Source organism: Apium graveolens, chromosome 7 (assembly GCF_009905375.1).
Source record: "Apium graveolens cultivar Ventura chromosome 7, ASM990537v1, whole genome shotgun sequence".
NCBI lineage: Eukaryota > Viridiplantae > Streptophyta > Magnoliopsida > Apiales > Apiaceae > Apium > Apium graveolens.
Genome location: NC_133653.1, coordinates 161,761,257 through 161,766,005, shown reverse-complemented (window position 1 = coordinate 161,766,005; position 4,749 = coordinate 161,761,257). Strand labels below are relative to the sequence as shown.

The 4,749-nt window shown below is 36.9% G+C and overlaps 1 non-coding gene across 1 annotated transcript; it reads left to right on the top strand.

The window, feature by feature from the left end:
- Positions 1-1,117: 1,117 nt before the first annotated feature.
- LOC141675930 (small nucleolar RNA R71) lies at positions 1,118-1,224 on the top strand. The gene has a single exon (XR_012556553.1). It is a non-coding gene; the product is annotated as a small nucleolar RNA R71 (small nucleolar RNA).
- The last annotated feature ends 3,525 nt before the right edge of the window (positions 1,225-4,749 follow it).

Below are 4,749 nucleotides of genomic sequence, written 5' to 3'. Positions count from 1 at the left end.
ATGAACTAAGCATAGCTCAACATCTGTTCTAGAGCTTCCGCAAAAGGTATGTTAATGTGCAACTTCTTGAAAACCTCTAAAAACTTAGCAAATTTCTTGTCGAACTTCTGCTTCTGAAGTCTTTTAGGATATGGAGGTGGCGGTTAGACTTTTTTGACTCCTGTATTCTACTCCAGAGGAGTGTTTTCAATAACATTCTTCTTCCATTCAGCTTCTCCATCCTTTTTCACAGCAAAATCTTCAAAAATCTCAATTTCTGAATTTTGGGAGGGTGCGCCTGCATTCTATAAATCTTTTTCAGCATATTTTTTTTCTTTATTTTGAGGGTTAGCAAACCTTCTAGACCTCAGGGTGATTGTCTTCAACTGATCTTTGACTTCTCTCTTTCCTGGATTAGCCTCTGTGTCATTCAGAAGAGTTCATTGAGATTGATTTAATAAGCATTAGCAATCTGCCCTATTTAATTCTCCAAAGTTTTGATAGAAATCGCTTGGCTCTTGCAAATAATCCTTAACTCCTCTAATTCAGATTTTTAATTAGAAGATGGACTGGCACCTCTATGAGATTGTTGTTGCATTCCATGTGGCTGATATTGTTGCCTTGATGCATACTGTTGCTCAAAACCAGGAGGATTGAAAGGTTTGTTTCCAAACTGCTGGTGAGGCTGTTGCACACCACCCTGATTATTTCTCCAGCTGAAGTTAGGATGGTTGCGGTTGTTAGAATGGTAAGTAGCAGGAACAGGTTGCTGCGACCTCTGAAAATTGCTCACAAACTGAGTTGATTCACTAGATATAGCACATTGCTCCATCGCATGCGATCCTTCACAAGCTCACAAACACTCATTATCGGTTGAACACCATAGTTAGTCAGAGAATCGACCTTCATAGTCAACGCTATCGATGTAGCTGTATCAACCTCCAGAATTCCTGCTACCTTTCCTCGTGGTAGTCTCTGAGTTAGATTCTGATATTCATTCGCAACCATCATCTCAATCAGATTATAAGCTTCCTCATAGATCTTAGCCCATAAAGCTCCACCTGATGCTGCATCGAGCATAGGTCTTGACTGTGCTCCCAAACCATTATAAAAGCAATTAATCACCATCCGGTCAGGCATTCCATGATAAAGACACTTCCTGAGCATCTAATTTTAACACTCCCAAGCTTCACATAAAGATTCACCCGATTGTTGCGCGAATTGAGTAAGAGCATTCTTGATTGCAGCTGTCTTTGTCATTGGGAAGAATTTAGTAAGGAATTTCTGAACAAGATCCTCCCAAGTAGCAATAGAACCAGCTGGTAGAGAGTGTAAGCAGCTCTTAGCTTTATCCCTCAGAGAGAATGGGAAAAGCCTTAATTTCACAACATCTTCAGATACATTATTGAACTTGAAGGTGTCACAGATCTCGATGAAATCCCTAATATGCATATTGGGATCTTCTGTTGGAGCCCCCAAACTGGACTGAATTCTGTACCATCTGAATTGTGCCAGGATTGATCTCAAAAGTATTAGATGCGATAGTTGGCCTGATAATGCTAGATTGAATGTCATTGATCTTTGGTTTAGAAAAATCCATCAACGCTTTCGTTGGTGCTGCTAATTCTCCCATTATAATGATCGCTTTTTCTTCAACTTTCTCAGCTTCTTCAAAAACTTCTTCTTCCACTTCTTCAAATTCCTCCAGTGTTTCCTTATGAGATTGAGAACGTGTTCGCATACACGCTCTCTAGAGTACCTGAAACACAACAAATTAACCTTATAAGTAAAATAATCTGATTCAATGAACTTTAACGATCATTGATCTCAAGCACATAAACTAAAATTTAAGACTGAGTCCCCAACAGCGGAGCCAAAATCTTGTTCGCACTAAAACACACGCGAAAATACATGTAAGCGTACGTGATCACAAGTAGTATAAGATTTAAGTCAAGTTGGTTCCCACAGAGACTGGTTTAGGTTTAGTTCAGATTATGCACATAGGCAACAATGTATGATTATCGTTCAGATTATGCACTTAGGCAACAATGTATGATTTAAGTCTAAGTAACAAGTTTGATTTGATCAACTACTTAAGAAAATTAACTAGAAGATATTAACTAAGAGATTAAAAGTGAATTACTTATATGAGAATAAAACATGGGATTCTAACTTCATTAAATACTTCATTCAAAGTTTATGTCTTAATCAAAAGCATGCGATGGTGATGATAACTAATCAGTCAACACGAAATTAGTATACAATATCTTTCGATATACATAAACCCTACAACTAAGCATCCATAATCAAGATAGAAGATGAATAGACACCAATTATACTTAGACCCTATATGTCTATAAGATTTGAAAACATAACGGTTGAAGAGCAAGTGTTTCGGGAATTTTTTTGATTTATTTTCACTCACAGCTCGATTCATTAAATAGAGAAAAACGAAACTGGAATCAGATTATGGAACCATATTAGGACACATGTCTTGCAGTGAAAAAAAATATTTTGATATGTGTCTCTTCCTGTGATACGTGGCTGCAGCATATTTTTTTTAACTAAATTATTTTCTCTCTTTTTTCCTAATCTCTATCCCTCTCTCTCGAAATCTCTCTCGAAATCTCTATACTCTCTACACTCCCTCAGCCTCTCTCTCTCTCTCAATCACATATCTCTCTCTCTCTCTCTGTCTATTTCTCTTTCTTCTTTTCCTCCCTCCCCCGCTTCTCTAACATTCCTTCTTTTTCTTTTATTTTCCAGTGCTCTTTTCCGATTACCCTGTTTTTCGCGTTGTCTGCTTGAATCTAACCATATCTGCTAGCTGTAATATCAGGGAAGCAAGTAGTGAGCCAAATGCTCAACAAATGCTATAATATACATAAACAAGAATAAAACATTAGCAATGGAATTGAAAGATTTAACAATATAGTATTAAGAGATAAACTTTCAGGGTGATGGCATCTTTTCTTGTAATAAAACCATTCAAAACCATTTCCTTATCAAAAACCATTTTATGACGCTACGGATTGCAGCCGGTGATCAGCCGCAAAGTAATCCCAAACCTCGTTGGGTTCTAGAACATTAATGGGATCCCTAGGCAACTTTTAAGCCTACAAATTAAGAGCGAAAAGGACTTGAATCTCAGTCCAGATCCACTATCTAAAGAAAATATTTGTCCCCCTTTGGGCCTGGAAATCCAAATTTTAAATTTTTATTTTAAAAACTGATGCCAATTGATGGTTAATTTCTTAAACAGTGAGCATCTTTATCAAGGGTTCTAGATCAACTTTGAAGCACAGGGAATAGGTCCACTAAATTTCAAGGCAATGATCAACTAGACTATACTTTATCAAGGGAATTGCAAGGTTTCTATTTACAAAGAATTTAACAATGAGATTTAGCAGGGTTATCGGATAGTATAAAGGAACTAAGTCAAACTAGGTTCAAGGTAATGGTTCCAGATAAGACATAGGTATTGAAATATAAAGAAGGTGAGCATTAGTTCAAAGTATAACAGGGTATCATGTTTTAGGGGTAAGAATAGGGTTATCAAGCAATCATGAACGACTTTTAAGGGATGGCTGACTTTTAGGTATCAAGATAAGGTCACAGAGTATAACTTGCACAGGGTTCCACATCACAATTACTTGGTATATTAGCATGGTATGACTTTTGAATTACTTGCATAAAAATCTCCAAGCAAAGTTAAACTACTTACAATAGATACTTGAGGGTTCATGGCATTTGCATAAAATAAGAAAGATAGATTTGAAACCACTTGGATAATATATATCAAGGTGAATTAGAATACTCGCATCATATATAAAAGTCGGGCTAACACTATCTTGCAGTATAAACAAAAAGGTAGGTCGAAACACTTGCCTTGAGAAAGGCTTGACTTGATTGGCAGGTGGGAGCAACTAGAGCTTCACTCAAATTTAATGGAAAGTTTACCCTCGTCTCGAGAGCCTATACAAAATAATAATATCCTTATTATAATATATACTCACTAACTCAACCTAATTATAAACCGAAATTACGCACATTGGCACTTAGGCCTATATACACATTAACGCTTATAATTACCTTATAAGCTTAATTGTTCACATAGCCACTCATGTTCACATAGCACATTTAAGTACATAATAATATATCCATACACACTATATTGAATCACTAGGCTTAGATGATCTCACTCCACTTACTCAAGTCACTTAGTTATACTAAACTAGCCAAAACTCTTAATATCGTCCTCATAACTCGAAGTGCCTTTTCTAAACCATCAAGTTCTTATGGACCCTGACTTAGGCCTTACACTCTAATGACCTCATACTATCTTAAAACTATGGTGATCAACCTAGGCCTCACTCATAAGTGCCCTAAAACTAAAGGTTAAGTGATTGCGCTTGTTATAGTGATTTCAGGATGACACCAATGGGTTTTTTTTAGTACAATTGAAACCCTTACACTTCAAGTTTACCTCCCAAACTTTTACACTAGACTCTTCTGATCATAAGGCAACTCCCAAACTTGGTGTGGCTCAAGGGCCTAGCTTGGGCCTACCTGGGCCTAAGCTTAAAGTACAATGTTCCCCTATTTTCTGGAAAGAAAAGTGTCATGTTTTGCACTAACTTATGACATATGATTCTAACTCAATTCCTATGAACTATGGATTGAAAAACTCCTCTGATACTCCCTCTAACTAGGGCTAACCAATGCCTAGTGAGGGCCTACCCATGACATGGTCAAAACTCTCTATTTCTA